Consider the following 18,418-nt stretch of genomic DNA (forward strand, 5'->3'; position numbering starts at 1 on the left):
GGAGACCAACCACCCCCATGACTTCAGGGCCTTCCAGTCCTCTGGGCTCCCGACTTGCTGTCCCTTCTCAGGAGACTACCTGCTCCTTCACCCTGGCTCTGCAGTGACCCCAGCGCATGTCTCTTGGAGCCAGTACTCTCCTGGTAGCCTGTGTATCAGATGTGGCGTAAGGTAACTGGAGAGGGTGCCCATGGGTGGGGGTGCCTTCCTAACACAGGCTGCTGGAGCGCACCCAGATTACACCTGCAGGGGTGGAGGCCTGACTTCTGTCAGTGTCTGCAGGGGCCAGGAATTCAGCACTAGGTTTCCAAACTTTATTTGGTCCTAGCTGAATCTGTTGACACCTACTTTGGGAGGTGAGGCTGCCATATAGCCTATTTGTCTTTCCATCCACATCCTACACTATTTTTCCTGACACTGCTACCACCATCCCCACTTTCTAATTAAAATAAAAATTGTAGTAAAAAGAGAAAGAAAATAGTAGAGAAATCTCCCCTCCAAAAAAAGAAAGAAAGACTCAAGATTTACGCTAGATAGATGGGGCAGGATCACTTACAATGAAAAATGCTCTTCACAAAATACTATGAATAATAGCGTGTGTTTTATAAGCACCCATATGATACCCATGGACCCCTCATTGCCCTGCGAGGCAAGTACTGTATTTTTCATCACTTTACTCATGAAGAAAGAGGTCCAGGGAGATCAAGGGACCATCCAGGAAGTGCCAGAGGTGGGGCTCCACTGCTGCTGCTGCTACTGCTGCTAAGTCGCTTCAGTCGTGTCTGACTCTGTCCGACCCTGTAGACGGCAGCCCACCAGGCTCCCCCATCCCTGGGATTCTCCAGGCAAGAACACTGGAGTGGGTTGCCATTTCCTTCTCCAATGCATGAAAGGGAAAAGTAAAAGTGAGTCGCTCAGTCGTGCCCGACTCTTAGCGACCCCACGGACTGCAGCCTACCAGGCTCCTCTGTCCATGGATTTTCCAGGCAAGAGTACTGGAGTGGGGTGCCATTGCCTTCTCCGAGGGCTCCACTAATGCCTGCATTTACCCCTGAGTTTGACCTTCAGCCCTAAGTCAAGCCTGTTGGTGGATGATGTTGCTCAGAGATGCTACTGAGGAGAGGATTCTAGAAAGATGGTACTGATAAACCTATTTGCAGGGGAAAAATGGAGATGCAAGCATAGAGAACAGACTTATGGACACAGTGAGAGAAGGAGTGGGTGGGACAAACTGAGAGAGTGGCATGGAAACCTATACATTACCATATGTAAAATAGATGGCCAGTGGGAATTCTCCACAGGGAGCTCAAACCGGTGCTCCGTGATAACCTAGAGGGGTGGGATGGAGTGGGAGGTAGGAGGGAGGTTCAAGAGGGAGGGGACATATGTATACCTGTGACTGATTCATGTTGATGTATGGCAGAAACCAGTACAATATTGTAAAGCCAATTATCCTCCAATTACTTTTTTTTTTTAAATAAAGATCTATAGGCCTCAAGGCCTTGGACGTAGTAGGCACTGAGGTGGGTAATGCACCAGCAAAATTAGATCAGGTTGGGGGCTGAGCTCGTGGACGATGCTGGAGGGGACAATTAGAAATGGCTGGGGGCCTGGAGACAGCTGAGGACACGTTTTCACTATCCTGAGAATTGGTGCTGTCCAGAAAAGTGAAAGAGGGGCAAGGAGAAGGGGTGCTAGGTGGGGAGGAGCCCCTTGTGTGCAGATGGCTGGATTTTACAGCAATCACCAGATTCAGGAAATGTGACACCTTGTCCCTTAGGACCAGAAGGCTTAGAGGTGGAGCTTTGGTTTGGCTGGAGGCAAAGTAAAGATGGCGGCACCAGGGCTGCAGTAGCATTGGGTGAAAACCCTGTGAGGAATGATTTCAGTTGTGTTCAAATGGAGCTTCGTGTCTGGTACCTTCCCTGTGGCTTGGCCCCTGCGGCTCCCCATCCTGAGCAGCCCAGGTCTGAGGTTATTTTACACTGTCCAGCTCCCTGGCCTGATGAAACCCCAACAAAGCAGGGAGAGAGGCTGGGGAGACAGATGAGCGAGGAGGGCCTATCTGCAGACAGAGTTCTCTGGAGAAAAGCTTTTTTCCTGGTTCCTTGGAGCTCCACTGAAGAAAGCCTTGAGGAGAAGCCAGGGAGTTCGTTTGGGGGGGATACCCTAAGTACCCTCCTCATTGGGACCCCGCCCATCCTGGCCTTCTTGGAGAGCTCCCAGGACGAAAAAAGCCCGGCCTGTTATGACCAGTAGGTGATTCAGCGCCATGCACCTGACCGAGCGCCCAGATGTACAAGGCCCACGGGGCTAGATGCCACCGAGGAGAGGAAGACAGGCCACCCCCCCACCACCCGCAAAGGGCTTCTAGGGAAGGGTACACTGCGAGCATACAGACCAGAGAAGCCCCAGATGGAGTCAGCTGGGGGCTTGAGGGAGTCCAGGCCTGAGGCAGCCAGAGGGGCCGGCAGCACTTGTCAGGAGAGGCAGGGTTTAATACCCGTTTGCTTTCTTTCCTCCTGGCAGTTCCTGATAAGCTTTGACCTCTCCTGTCTCTGGGAGCCACACACATGCACACACACTCTCACACACACACTCACACACTGCTGGCCATTCTCTGTGTGCACTGCTTCAGGGAAGGGAAGTGACAATATAAAAAGGAGAAAAAAATATAAAAAGTCTTCCTGATCTCTGTGGTCCAGAATTCCAGCTCCTCAGAGGAATGGAAGACACAGGAATAGATTTGGGGAACTGTTTGAGGAGGAACAGCTAGGCTTGTCAGCATCCTGGGCTTGGGAGCAGAGTCGGGGGTCTGTGAGATATACGTAGATGTTGGTGGGGCCCTGAGAAAGGGGTCCTGACCCAGTTTTCTGGGATGAGCCAAGAGGAGGCGGCAAAGGTCCAGGTTAGGAAGGGCCAAGGGGGGTGTCAGGCAGTTGGGCCCCTGCAGCCCTGTGGGCGGCAGAGGAGTCCTGTGCACTCCACCTATACTGCGGGACTGGGGAGGAGAGCACAGCCTCGGAAGGGCCTTGCGGACAAGAAGTAAGGGCAGGGACTCCCTCTGGATGCCAGATGGACAGTGGGCCTGAGGGATCGAATGAGCTCAGGCCCCCTCCCACATCCTGAGTAAGCCCACCTGGGCTCAGGATCCCCCAGGAACCTTGAGGGGATGAGGGAAGCAGCCTATCTCTGGATTGCCATGATCAAGTGTCTGCCACCTCAAGGGAGTGGGGACTGAAATGCAAAAATGAGGATGAGGTACAGAAATCAATCCTTGTCCACCCAAATGTGCATATTGAAAATCTAACCTTTTATAAGATAGCAAATTTTCCCAGGTGCCTCAGTGGTAAAGAATCTGCCTGCCACTGCAGGAGACACAAGAGATGCAGGTTCGATCCCTGCTTCTCAAATATCCCCTGGAGTAGGAAATGGCAACCTATTCCAGTATTCTTGCCTGGGAAATCCCATGGACAGCAGAGCCTGGAGGGCTGTAGTCCATGGGGTCATAAAAGATTTGGATATAGCTTAGCGACTAAACAACAAATATATAATAAAAAGCCTACAAATAATGGATAAATAGTAAACTGGAGGGTATAATAATATACCATATATAATGAAAATACTAATTTCTTTCATATATGAGGAAGTCCTATTAACAAACAAGATAGTGCATAAAGGATATAAGTAAGCAGTTTACAGAAAAATAAATACAAATGACTTGTTAATGCTTGAAATGTATTCCTAAGCCATAACTGGAAAAATGCAAAGATTACAATGAGATACCATTTTTCACCTACGAGATGGGAGAAGGTTTGTAAGTTTAACGAAGCCCTATGAGAGAGCAGACAGGCAGCCCTCTCTTTATGACTCTTTTTTTTTTTTTTTTTGATGTGCACCATTTTATAGTCTTTATTGAATTTGTCACAATATTGCTTCTGTTTTATGTTTTTGTGTTTTGGGCAAGGCATGTGGGATCTTAACTCCCCAAACAGGCATTGAACCCACACTCCCTACATTGGAAGGCAAAGTCTTAACCACTGGACCATCTGGGAAGTACCTCTCATGACTCTAGATGGTTGGGTACATTGGCACAGCAGATCTATCAAAGTACACATTTCTTTTGTTTGACTCAGTAGTTCCAGTTCTAGGAATTGACCTTGCAGGTCCATCTTCACATGTCCACAAGGATGTTTGTTCGAGAACGTTCACAGTAGTAGCCTTGTGTGTAGTGGTAAAAAAGTGGAAAGGACCCAAATGTCTATTAATAGGAGACTAGATAAATAAATAAATAATGACACCAATGAAATACTAAGACCATTCAAAATGAAAAAGGTCTATGTATACTGACAGGGAAAGAACTTGGAGATATGTTGTTACTTAAAAAAACAGGGACTTGCCTGGTGGTCCAGTGGTTAAAAGAATCTGCCTTCCAATGCAGGGGACGTGGGTTTGACCCTTGGTTGGGGAACAAAGATTCCATACGCTGAGGGGCAACTAAGCCAGCTCACCCTTACTAAGCCTGCGCACTCTAGAGCCCAAGCACCCAACTAAGACATGATGCAGTCAAATACATAAATAAATAAATATTTTTTAAAAAGCCAGGTACAGAATACAATGTATAGTTTCCTTCCATTTGCATTAAAAAAAGATTATGTAAATATATGCATGCTTATGCATGAACATTTCTAAAGAGGTTGCAGAGGTTAAGCAAATATCCGTGTTCTCATGGGATAATTTTGTAGTGTTTGAATGGTTCAGCTTCCGTGGGTGTCTTCTCTTTACACCAGCATTTTGAGGTAAAGGGGCAGGCAGGAGAAAGGAGCAGTGGGAGGAATGCCGAGCAAGTACTTCTGTTGGCCGAGGGCCGAGTGGGTGGCGGGTTCTTGCGTAGGGAATTAGCGTTTTCCACGTGGATGGCCGCAGACTGCAGGGACAGGGGCTGAGTCACTGTGACAAAAGTCCACAACCTTCCAAAGGCAAGCTTTGCTGACATGTTCCAGAACAGTTCATCCTTGAGAAAGGAGCCCCAAAGGGGCTCCAGGAAGGGCTGGGAAGAACTGATAAGCATTCTTAGCAGAATGTACATAAGCTCAAAGGTGAGATCAGCAAAGAGTTTTAAAGAGTCATTTTAGATTATTACTGGGGAGGGTGCAAATGCTTGCACAGGATAAGAGAAGAAATCCAAAGCCTAGTAATAGATGAGCAATGAGGGAACTAGAAACATAAATTCAAGCAGAGTTAATTCCAATTCAAACAGGAAGATCTCATTTTCTACCCATCGTATTAGTAAACAATGTTCAGGATCGCTGCTATTCAGTGTTGGTGGGGATGTGGAAAGACAGGTGATCTCAAACACCATTGAGGGAAGTGAAAAATCACCCCAATCGTTTTGGAGAACAGTTAGGCAGTAGCAACAATTTAAATGTGGATTCACCCTGAGCTTGATATTACTACACTACCTTAAGTTGGCTTCCCTGGTAGCTCAGACTGTAAAGAATCTTCTGCCAATCTTTCTTAGGTCAGAAAGATCCCTTGGAGAAGGGAATGGCAACCCACTCCAGTTTTCTTGCCTGGGGAATTCCATGGAAAGAAGAGCCTGGGAAGCTATAGTCTACTGGGTCACAAAGAGTGAGTCACTAACACTTCACCCTGAGCTAGAAATTCCACTCCTCGGAATCTGCCCTCTGCCATTCTGACAAAGGCATATTCAAGAATGTTCAACACACTGTGGTTTTTCAAGCAAAATGTTAGAAACAACCCAAATGGCTATCAATCAGAGACCAGATAAATAATTTATGGGACAGTCACACCATGGAATCCTTAAAATGCTTGAAGGGCTGAGGCAGATTTACGTATGCTGGCAGGACATGACCTCTAAGGCATACTGAAAAATGAAACTAACAAGTCAAAAGCATGGCACATATAGTGTAATACATGTATTTAAAGACCCTCCCAAATCCTAAGACTGTGTCATACATAGAAACAGGTCTAGGGGATTCCCTGGTGGGTCCATTGGTTAAGACTCCATGCTTCCTCTGCAAGGGTCACAGGTTCCATCCTTAGTTGGGGAACTAAGATCCCACAAGCCAAATGGACAAAAAGAAAAGAAACAGTTCTAGAAGGATGTTACCTCTGAGGAAAAGAATTGGAAGAGGAGGAGAAGAATTGGAAGGGTGTGACAAAAAGAGAGTATACATTTCTGTGCTTGGGGACTTTTAATTACTTACTTGTAGACAATGAGCCTGCATCAGTGTATTGCTTAGCTGCAGTAGGTATGGCCATGGTTAGTGTAGATCCTGGTTTTATGAGTTATTAGCTGTGTGAGAGGCACAGAACTAAATCTCAATGAGCCTTACTTTTTTTTTTTTTTCTAAAAAGATAGGGCTAATAATGGCTTGTTATGAGGATTGCAATAAACTGTGGAAGATTCTGAAAGAGATGGGAATACCAGACCACCTGACCTGCCCCTTGAGAAATTTGTATGCAGGTCAGGAAGCAACAGTTAGAACTGGACATGGAACAACAGACTGGTTCCAAATAGGAAAAGGAGTACGTCAAGGCTGTATATTGTCACCCTGTTTATTTAACTTATATGCAGAGTACATCATGAGAAACGCTGGACTGGAAGAAGCACAAGCTGGAATTAAGATTGCCGGGAAAAATATCAATAACCTCAGATATGCAGATGACACCACCCCTATGGCAGAAAGTGAAGAGGAACTAAAAAGCCTCTTGATGAAAGTGAAAGACGGGAGTGAAAAAGTTGGCTTAAAGCTCAACATTCAGAAAACGCAGATCATGGCATCTGGTCCCATCACTTCATGGGAAATAGATGGGCAAACAGTGGAAACAGTGTCAGACTTTATTTTTTGGACTTACAAAATCACTGCAGATGGTGATTGCAGCCATGAAATTAAAAGACACTCCTTGGAAGGAAAGTTATGAGCAACCTAGATAGCATATTCAAAAGCAGAGACATTACTTTGCCAACAAAGGTTCATCTAGTCAAGGCTATGGTTTTTCCTGTGGTCATGTATGGATGTGAGAGTTGGACTGTGAAGAAGGCTGAGCGCCGAAGAACTGATGCTTGAACTGTGGTGTTGGAGAAGACTCTTGAGAGTCCCTTGGACTGCAAGGAGATCCAACCAGTCCATCCTAAAGGAGATCAGTCCTGGGTGTTCATTGGAAGGACTGATGCTAAAGCTGAAACTCCAGTACTTTGGCCACCTCATGCAAAGAGTTGACTCATTGGAAAAGACCCTGATGCTGGGAGGAATTGGGAGCAGGAGAAGAAGGGGACGTCAGAGGATGAGATGGCTGGATGGCGTCACCGACTCGATGGACATGAGTTTGAGTGAACTCCGGGAGTTGGTGATGGACAGGGAGGCCTGGCATGCTGCAATTCATGGGGTTGCAAAGAGTCGGACATGACTGAGCAACTGAACTGAACTGAATGAGGATTAAATTCATAGAAGCAAAATGCTCTGAACAGAGCCGACCCATGGAAAATGTTCTAATTTATCACTACTTATGTAATTAAACATAAACTTTGTTTCACAAGGAGTCTGTGCCTGCTTGGATGGAGAATCCCACACCAATATGGCCAAGCGTATTCCATGAAGGGCTTGAGAAGGGAGGGAGAAACTTGCTGCGTATGTCTATGTGAAAGGGAGAGTCACAACTCCTGGAGGGTGAGGAGCCAGGCCAAGAAGGCACTGAAGGTGCTCCCTGAGCACCACTGGGCTGACGTGGACAGTCTTTCTGTGGGTCATCATGCTGGTAAGCTTCAGTTTGAGGTGACCAATGTCAGTGAGCCAAGCTGGGGGAGCCCCTCTGGTCTGAGACACGACCTCTTTGAGGGGGACGCTGAGAAGCAGTGACTTTGGAAGGTGGACAGTTGTGTTTGGGATCGTCCTGTGGGTTCTGGTCAGGAGCCACTAGTACTCTGTGCTAACAGGGAGATGCTGGGAGCAAAGTCAGCCAGGCCTTGGACCTGGAATCACCTGTGTAGACCTTGTGCTTTGGGGACTTATGCAGACTGCTGTGTTTCCATCAGCAACAGATTCAACTGATAACTTTAAGGACATTTAAAACTTTTTGCCAATAGACAATATTTCCCCCTCTCTGTTGACAGAAATTAGGTATGACTTTTCTTCCCCCCTTCACAGACAACATGCTTCTAGAAAAGAAATTCTTCAAAAGGGGTGATCAGCCCTCCCTGGGATGAGGTCTTTAAAATGCATCAGAATCAGAGTGGAAAGATAAGCAAGGCTAGAATGATCCACGTGGTACTGGAGTAGAGTAAGGCAAAGTAAGAATTCATGTTTATCTTAATATAGACACAGATGGTTACATATAGAAATAGTTATGGATGTCTGTCTATAGACTAGTAAACAGGTTTTTATCTTTGTTCTGTTACCTGGGAAATGACACTCTAGTAGCAATGAGCAACACCAAGTACCTGAATCTTGGTTTCTAGAATCATTCTCTCATAACCAGAACCAGGGCTCCCTGGAGAATGGTCTGATTCCAGGACTGAGGTGGGAAATATACAAGATGAAACAAGCATCCTGTAGTGCCAGAGAGAAAGGAAGTGCTCACAAAACAAACACATGGATAGAGAAATGGCAAAGGGGCACAGGAGTCAACTGACAGAGTTCCCAATGGCTAAGCGGAAGATTTTGAGCAGTACAATAAATAAAGTAGTATTGACTATACCCCAAAGTCTAAAACAAGTCCATATTGATATAAATAAATGATTGAATATATCCCTAAATGGATAGGAGACATATCTTCTGTGCAGAGCAATTTTATCTTGGGCTGTGCTGAGTCTTTATTGCTGTGTGGGCTTTTCTCTAGTTGCATCCAGCAGGGGCTACTCTAGTTGCGGTGCACAGGCTTCTCATCTTGGTGGCTTCTTTTGTTATGGAGCACAGGCTCTAGGGTGCGTGAGCTCAGTAGGGCTCTAGGTTCAGGAGTTGCAGCATAGGGGCTCAGTGGTCGCGGTTCAGGCTCTAGAGCACAGGCTCAGTAATTGTAGCGCACAGGCTTAGTTGCTCCGCATGTGAGATCTTCCTGGATTAGGGATCGAACCCATGTCTGTTGCATCACAGGAGATTTTTTACCACTGACCACCAGGGAAGCCCCTGTGCAGAACTATTTAAAAATAGAAATGCATGTAAAGTCCAGAAATGCTCAAGTCAATATCTTGGCATTTTCAGGCAGGAAATACACACACACACACACACACACATAATATGTATTTTTTGCGTTACTTGTCTATAAATATTTTGCTTATAAGAGCTTCAAAAATCTCAGTTTCCATTTTTATAGCATTTACATTTGAAAAAATATATACACGTTTATATATACATTTACAAATTTAAATGCTGTAAAAAATATAAATATATATGCTGTAACACTTCAATCCTGGCAAAGCTGTAAGAAACTTCAGCACAGACATCCATCACTGTGAGCAACATAAGTTCATACATGCCTTTTGGACAGCACCTTGGCAATATCTGTGAAGAAGTAGAAAAACATTTAGACCCTTGAACACAGTAGTGTCTTTCTTTCCTGAAAATTAATCACAAGAAAAATAAATCCCAGAGAAAAGACAGCAGGGAAAGCAAATTGCATTTTCTTGCTATTTTATTCAAATGAACAAAGCTTGAAACTGTTTAAATGTTCCACTGAAGTTTACAAAGTGATAGTCACTTGGTGGAATCTTACTTGAGTACTAAACGTATATGAGAAGTAACATGGAAAATGCTTATGAGCACTTTCGAGAAAGAAGTATAAAGCAAAATGTGTAACTGTACTACTGTAATTATGACTGAGTACACACATGGGCTGGAGGTCTGGGAAGCTGAGCAGTTGGGCTGTTGGCACCTGGATCCTTTCCATTTGCTTCACACACCCAGCCATTCCTCCCGCCTCCAGGGCCCAACACAGCCTGCGGAAATCCTCACCCAATGAACTGTCAGGTATAGGGCGCTCAACTGGTATGCTTTTGGAAGAAATGTTTCCTTAATGTTGCTATGATGTTCTCCAGTACCACTTTTAAAAACTTTCCTAAATATTTACTGCTGAACCTGGATTCAAACTTGAACAGGTCTGCCAGTGCCTCAGCTCCACTGAGACCTAACCAAACCCTCCCACGACTCACACATCCTATTCAAAGTTTCCGTTACTATCACACAGCCACCTACCGGCTTTCTCAAACAAGAGTGCAAGAAAGCCCCTGCGCGCCTTCAGATGAAGCTGAGGATTTTAAAAGGTCAAGCAGGTCAGAAATTAGCAGCTTAAAAGAGAAAGGATTTTCCAGGGAGATGCTCGGATCTCACTGGAGAATGTAGGAATCAAAGCATCATAAGCCCGGGCCAGTTACTCTCGGTCTGGGGAAAGGGGCGGGGCTAAAGACCTGAACAGTTTGGTGGGAACTAGGGTGGGTCTGTGGCCCCGCCTCCTTTCCACTGCCGTGCTGCGCACCGGATGGTTCCCGCCCCCCAGCAAGTATACGCTGAGTGCAGGCCACGCATGTAAGGGTTTTAGGAGGCACATTAAAAAGAGTGGAAAATAAGTTACATTAATTTTAATAATATATTATTAAAATAATTAATATATTTTGCTTAATCCAAAATCTCCAAAATATCATTTCAGTATGTACTTGATAAAAAAAATTTTTTAACATTCTTTTTTCATGCTAAGTCTTTGAAATCCAGCTTACAGCGTATCTCAGTTTGGATCAGCCATATGTCAAGTGCTCAACAGTCACATGTGAACAGAAGCTACTATATCAAACTGCACAGATCTAGAACTTTTATGTCTCCTTTTCTTTCCTTCTTCCATCCCTTCCCCCTTCCTTCTTTTCACTCCTTCCTCATTCCCCTCCTTCTCTCCCTTCTTTCCTTCCTTCCATCTGTATTTCTTTTTAAAAGCATACCATTTTTAAGAAATTGAGGCATATGCCTACCTGCCTACAATGCTCACCTACGCAGAAAATCCTGGAAAGCCTTATTTTTTGGAATTCTCTGTTGTCCAGGGGCTGTTCCTTCCTGCTTGCTGCAGCCAACATGTGAGCAGATACCCTCTTTAGGCTCCTGGCAGCCCCCTTATCAGACTCCCCTGGACACATCCAGCCCCCACATGCTCATCCTCCATGGTTGTAGGTGAACAAGTTGAGCTGGCTCTCTCCATGAGGAGATGGGGGCAGGCTTATGCAAGCCCTTTCGTCTTTTCTGGCAGAGTCTTTAGCACTTGGCAAGACTTCTCAGGTCTTTTTCGTGACTGGAGTTGCACTTTGCATTGGAAGTTGGCTGCTGGCCAGAGACTCTTCTAGCCTGGAGAGTCCCTGCATCCATCTCTGGGCCTGAGGGAAACTTTGAGCCCCCAAGTAGAGGTCTCATGGAGTTAATGACAGAGATTGTCACATGTCCCTTAGCAATCCTGGAAAACCGCTCTGGGAGCTAAGTTCCTGGAGAAGAGATCTTGAGAAGAGGACTTTTAAGGGCACAGGAGAGATAGAGAATAGAAAGTCATTTTCTAGGCATAATTTTACCTGAAGTCATTACTTCTTTATTTGCATTTCCTCCCATTATCAAAGTAAACACACTCACAATTGCAGTTATGCAATGATTTATGCAGTTGCTATGAGCCCAAAAGCACTTGCGTGGCTGTGTGTGAGTTGGTGCGTCCCTGGCTTCCCGCTCTTGGGGCAACAGGAGGCGCTGGGAATTTCTCAAATGTTCACAAGAATGTCGAGAGGGAGTTCTGAGTAATCACAATTCCTTGAACTTCTTGTGGGAAAATAAAGTCCCAATTTCCTTTTAGAGATAACTGTCTTTGAAAGCTGTTTACCATGAGAGTTTTTGTTTATGGTTCAGAGAATGGTCAAAACACACTTCTGTGGAAGGTCCCAGCAAGTAAAAAATCCCACCATGGGGACGCCCTGGCCCCATCAAGCATGGGAGCAAACTTGAATTATCCAGCTGGGCTCCAACACCTTCTGTATTTCTGTATTTCCAACAGACTCTGGTGTTTTAGCCATGAATGTAATCAGTCTCATACACTTGATGTTGCTGTCTCCCCCTGCCTCTGTTCCCTCCTGCAGTATAGGTATCTCCCAGCTGGATCCTGGGGAACCAAGTGTCAGGGAGACAAGCAGGATCTGCCTGCCTTGTGGGCTGGTCGGGGAGCCGCTCCTCACCCAGGCCTCCCTGCTGAGCCCTCACCCCACCTCAACTCGGTGAGCCACACCCTCTCTGGCTTCTGGTCTCCACCAGCCAGGTTGACACACAGATTAAGTAAAGAGAAGGCAAAAAAAAAAAAAAGAAAAAGAAAAGGGAAGGGAAAAGGAAAGAGAAAAAAAAAGCCATCCCAAGCCAAGATGCCTGTGCCCTCTCTCTGAAGGGGTGGAGAACTGTGTTGGCAGCTACTATCCAACCCACAGACCCAGCTGAAGGTGGAGAGGATGCCATGGCACTGTGGAGCCCGCAGTGTGGGGAGTTGCCTGTCCACTCTGTCGGGGCAGCTGGACCATGCTCATCTAGCCTGGACCCTTAGCACCTGTCAGCAGGCTGGCTTTTGTTCTTTGTACGGAGCACAGTGAAAAGAAAAAAAAAAAACAAACACAAAAACTCTTTTGAGGGTCTCAGCCAACACAAATTTGATAATTCCAGCAATAGCCCAGGTACGGTGATATCATTCCCTCAAAGGGTGCCAGGCCATCCCCTACCTTGTGGACAGAGGCAGAGGGAGGGCAAGCCCCTGGGGTGCCCGGGCCTCTTTGTCCCCGGCCGACCTCTGTGGAAGTCCAGGCTTCCTCATGAGGACCCCACAAGCATCACTCCTTTGTACTCAGAAGCAAGAGAGCAGGGAGCACCTACATGGGAAAGTATGGGCTTTAGGGTTTATACCAGCTTTGCTTCATGGTTTTTCTGTTATTCCTTTAGTCATCTAACAGACACAGAGCTGAACACTGCCCGGTCTTGGCTCTGACAGCCCCTCCCTGGGCGGCTGGATACACCAGAGATGGGCGGCCCCATCTCTGGTGTATCCTGGTTTTTCCTCCAGGAGGTGGAGAGCCCTTGCTTTGAAAAGTGCCTACAGAGCAGTTTCGCCCCTCTGTGAACATGAACGAGCCTTGGCAAGCGTGCGGCTGAATCACAGTCTTGGTGACACAGAGCACGTGGCGTCAAATTGCCCAGAAGTATGACTGGCACCCCAGCCTGTGCCTCCGCACCCCAAAGGAGGACCCACTGTCAACACAGAGCAAGGGATCCAAAGATGAGCCTTCTGGTTTTCTAAAAGCCAGTTGTTGAGTTTCAAGGCCTTCTCCGTACGTGGTGAATTCCTTGAAGGCAGCTGAAGTAACCACTAATTTTTTTTTTTTTAACCTACCTAGGTTAAGTGCCTTTTTCTGAGAGGAGTAAATGCCTCTGTGTGTGCCAAGTTGCTTCAGTCATGTCCGACTCTTTGCGACCCTATGGACTGTAGCCTGCCAGGCTCCTCTGTCCATGGAATCCTCCAGGGAAGAATATTGGAGTGGGTGGCCATGCCCTCCTCCAGGGGATCTTCCTGACCCAGGGATCGAACCCACATCTCTTATGTCTCCTGCATTGGCAGACAGGTTTTTTTTACCACTAGTGCCACCTGGGAAGCCCAAATTCCTCTGTGGGACTTCTGAACTTGAGGGGAAGGTGACGAATGTTCTTACGAGGGATTTGAGTGGGGCAATCAGTTCAAACAGCTGGCTGGGGGCACTTCGATTCCTGACCCTGGAAGCTCATGGCCGACCTGGTGATGGTCTGCCTCAGTCACAGTCATGCCAGGCACAGCCCAGAACTGCTTCCAGCTCCTGACATGCCCTGGGTCTGGTGTGACCCCAGTGGATGTCTACTTGACCACCCTTGCAGGATGGGGCAGAGGTGGGAGAAGGCAGGGCAGCCACTTATATCCACCGAGTCGGCTGGAAGCTAGGCAGCTGGTGGCTTGTCAGTGACAAGCTGAGCCTGACTCATGGCCCTGTCATAACTCCTGGTGGCAGACTGACCCACAGAGGAAATTACACAGCACTCTGTGGTCATGATAGAGGCAGGGGCTTTTCCAAGTGCATCAACTGGGAAGCAGCCATCACCCACGCTGGAAGCTCAGGCTTGGGGACCCCCACTAACTTCAGGTTAGTCCTGGTGACCACAGGAGTGAGATGGTCTGTGCAAACCCCTTCCATCGTGCCCCGCTGGCAGGTGGGGCACCCATAACCCCAGCCCATCTGTGACAGAGCTGCCACGCTCCCCAAATCAGCCTTCCACACACAGTTCCTGGGGTGGCAGATCCCAGTACAGCCTCAGTCGTTCACCCACAATCTACACAGGCCCTGGGAGCTTGCCAAGGGGCCCTCAGTCAGAAAGGACAGTGCCAGTAGAACCAGAGGCCGCTCCCCTCAGGTGGTTGTGTGACTCTGGACAACTAAATCAAACTTGCTGCATCTCAGTTTTCTCATCTATCAAGTGGGTCTAGAATGCCTACCATAAGCTGTGGTGAGGATTAGATACTGTATGCAAAGGGCCCGGCACAGTGTCGGGCTCTAATACATGGCCCTTGTTCTCAGTCTGCTCTGAGGCAAATTTCAGATTGGCCCCAACCTCCAGGGCTCAACTTTCAGAGCTGCCCCTCCCCCATATCCAGGCTCCCAACTCTTCATGCAAATATGTGGCTAGAGGAGGAGACATCACGAAGGAGTTGATTCTTCTGGGTAGTGTGAAGGGGTGGCCTTGCTTGAGACACTCTGCAAGGGGCGAACCACTGGGGAGGGTTCTTACCAAACTCCTCTTGTCCACTCCTATCTGACCCCCCAGGGCCATCTTTCAGAAAACTCTGGAGTGGGGGGAACTGGCTCCCTGCCCCCAGAAGCTGGAGGAGAAGGGTGACCAGAGAGCAGGAGGAAAGAAGTAATGGGCGGCACCAGGCCCTGTGTCTGGAGTTAGTCCTGGGAGCCACCTCTGGGAGAGCCTTCAGCCCATGAGGACTCTGATGGGTTAGAATGTTCCCCTGGAACCCAGAGGGCAGGATTGTCTTATGGACTCTTCTAGCCCACCTGTGCTGTCACTCGGGGCAAGGGCTGCACTGCCCGCACCCTGCCAGTCCATGACAGGGGCCCCATGCTGGGGTTACCAAGTGCCAGTTATGGGGATACCTGCAGGGTGGGCGGCCCAGGTACGCCTCTCCAGGAGGTATCAAAGGAATAGATCAAGTAGATGTCTAACAAGAAAACACAGCCCAGGACCCTGCCTCCTCCCTACCTGCTCTCCACCGCCACTTTGAAGCTCCCTCCCCCTCGTGGTGTGTCTGTTCTTCCTTCAGCCTGAAGGCCCATCCACCAGCACCCCTGGGTCTGGAGTGTGTCTCCAGGGCCCTGGTCAGGGTTCCAATTCTCTCCTGGGCTCAGTTCAGTTCAGTCACTCAGTCGTGTCCGACTCTTTGCAACCCCATAGACTGCAGCACGCCAGGCCTCCCTGTCCATCACCAACTCCCAGAGTTCACTCAAACTCATGTCCATTGAGTCCGTGATGCCATCCAGCCATTTCATCCTCCTGGGCTCAGGGCGGTCCTAACCAGCAGCCTTGGGGTTCCCAGAGGCCGAGGCCAGCTCTTGTACCTGGTCCCTTGAAACTTGTGCAGTGCCCAGCACACAGTGGGTGCTTGGCATTTGCAGAAAGTCTGGTGGGGAGGCCGAAAGCAGTTGTGTGTATGCACATACATGTGTAAAGGGGGTGTGTAAGGGATGCAGATTCACTGTGCACCTGCTACGCAGGGTATCTCATTTCATCAAGTCATTTGGTCATTTGTGTAGTTGCTTTGAGGGTGGCTTTTCATGTACATTCCTCAGCAGGGGTGGGGGTGAGGAGAGCTCTATTCTATTTTTATCTCCCCCACTGAAGGGTGCTCTGTTCACAGGGCCCCTTTCCTCCCCTGGCACTTTCCCCTACATGCAGCTGCAACTAGAAACTTTGCTTGTAAAAGGAACTGGTTGCTTCACATCCACTCACCTCACCCACTCCCTCTGAGCCCTATGGGGCCCCAGTGCCAGCGTCACTTCTTCCGAGGACCCTCCTTCTTACCCCACCCCCAGACCAAAGCTGGGCTGGATGGGGTAGAATCCCTGCTTCCTCCTGGAACCTGGGAACCAGCTGAGATGTGACACCTTCCTTCTCCCCCATCCCCAGCAAGGGTTCTCTTGGACTAGTGGCCCCTCCCTGCATCAGCCTGGCAGTGGGAATAGCCCACAACTCCATGTGGCAAAGGAGCAACTCTAAGGCCCTTTCACACCCCTCGAGGTTGGTTTATTTTAATCCATTTTATGCCCAGTTGAGCATTAGAATGCAGTTTGGGGACTTCCCTGGTGGTCCAGTGGCTAAGACTCAAATACTAATGCAGGGGGCCCAGATTTGATCCTTGTTCAGGGAACTAGATCCCACATACCAAAACTAAGAGCCTGCATGCCAAAACTAAGACCCAGTGCGGCCAAATAAATTAATTTTTAAATCAATAATGCAATTTGGAATTGGAGGCACGATGGTTACATCTGGGAAAAGGTAGTTATTCTGCATGTGATCTTTATAACCAGCCTGCATGTGAGTACATGGGGAGGACATTTATTATCTGTAATTTACAGATAGGAACCCTGAGGTCCAGAGATTAAGGTCACTCAACTATTGCTCTGTCTTCTGAATCCCAACTCAGAGCCACTTTTTACCACCAGGTATACACAGAAGCAGGTGCCTGGCACACAGGCTAGAAGAGGCAGGGCTCAGAAAGAGTTTCTGGGGACATCTCTTCCCAGGGAACACAAGCCAGGAGACCCTTGGCTCCACTAAATGGCTGGTCTGCTCTGGGTGTTGAGAAAGCCTAGAAGCTGTGGTCTCCTGGGGTGGGAAACGGTGGTAAACTGCACCACCTCTGGGCCAACACGTGATCATAGCTAGTAGTGAGGTAACGACCATGTTACAATGTCCCAGACTTCACATGCTTTCCAGAGATAGACTCATTGAATCCTCATAAAATCCTAGAAGGCAAATCCGATTCCCTTTTACAGATAAAAGGACAGAGGCATAGAGAGGTTAAGAAACATGTCCGAGGTTACACAGTTAGAAAATAGCCAATGAATGTGGCTTTCCCTCAACTCTTTTTGGACTGTTGACTCCTGTGGGCAGAAAATGAGACTGGTCCCTACATCTGTGCCCTGAACATGAAAACAAGTGTCCCTAACCTGTTGTATCATCCCTCTGCTTATGAAGGTGCACTTTTGCTTGGCAGGTACAATGGAGGGTGGTTTACTGGATTTTGTAAAAGCAAAATTCCTTTTAGTATTTTGTGTTGTTGGGATAAGAAGTACAGGGGTTTTCATTTTTCAGCTATTTGCAGTCATAGGTGCTTTCCATCAGCTGAGACTCTGTACAAGCCTGACCTGGAAAAGGGACACGTGATCTAGGGCTTTTCTGGCCAGAAGACCTGGCATGCACCAGCTGCAGTCAGCACTGCCCTCAGGACTATGGCCTCAGTGAATGGCTGGAGGACACAAACCCAACCCAGCATGAGGCCCGGTGTTTTAGGGTAACTTTTTTTTTAAATTAATTACTTTTCATATATATATGATTGAAGTAGAGTTGATTTACAGTGTTCCAGGTGCTCAGCAAGGTGAGTCCATTATACATATACACATATATTATTTTCCAAAGTGTTTTCCTTTATAGGTTGTTACAAGATATTGACTATAGTTCTCTGTGCTATTAGGATAACTGACTGCATCTGGATGCAGCTCTTTGTAACAGTTATCTCTACACTGCAGTCCTGGACATTTGTCCCTGGGGCTCCTCTCACCAGTCCGCCCTTCTCCGTAGAGGGCCAGGCTGGGCTCAGCCTGGGGGCACACAGCAGAGATGTGCACAGGAGCGAGTGAGGCTGGCCTATTTCCTTACCCCACTGCAGGCTCTCTGGGCTCAGGTCTCACCAGGTTGCCCAGACTCCTGCCAGGCCAGGCCTCAGGGAACACGAAGGCTGCCGCGAGGCCTGGGCCATGATCCTCATCTTTCTAAGTGTTAGTTGCTCAGTCGTGACTGACTCTTTGCAACCCCATGGACTGTAGCCTGCCAGGCTCCTCTATCCATGGGAATTCTCTAGGCAAGAATACTGGAGTGGGTTGCTATTTACTTCTCCAGGGGATCTTCCCAAGCCAGGGATCGAACCCAGGTCTCCTGCATTGCAAGCAGATTCTTTACCATCTGAGCCACCTCTAAACAGCCCCTTTATTAAGCTCTCCAATTACCCACCTGCGGGTGAGGGCTGGTTGCCGCCTGTTACATCTCTAATGTGCACAACAGTTATCCCGACCATCTCCTCTCATCCACTCCTCACG

At 47.8% G+C, this 18,418-nt stretch overlaps 1 long non-coding RNA gene across 1 annotated transcript in view; it reads left to right on the plus strand.

Annotated features, from left to right (window-relative positions):
* The window catches only part of LOC132342138 (uncharacterized), a 54,747-nt gene that overhangs the window by 25,444 nt on the left and 10,885 nt on the right, over nt 1–18,418 (plus strand). Inside the window, exon 2 of the long non-coding RNA XR_009492180.1 lies at nt 1–18,418. This exon is cut by the window's right edge and continues 10,885 nt beyond it. This is a non-coding gene — a long non-coding RNA (uncharacterized lncRNA).

This window comes from Bos taurus, chromosome 21 (assembly GCF_002263795.3).
Source record: "Bos taurus isolate L1 Dominette 01449 registration number 42190680 breed Hereford chromosome 21, ARS-UCD2.0, whole genome shotgun sequence".
Classification (NCBI taxonomy): domain Eukaryota; kingdom Metazoa; phylum Chordata; class Mammalia; order Artiodactyla; family Bovidae; genus Bos; species Bos taurus.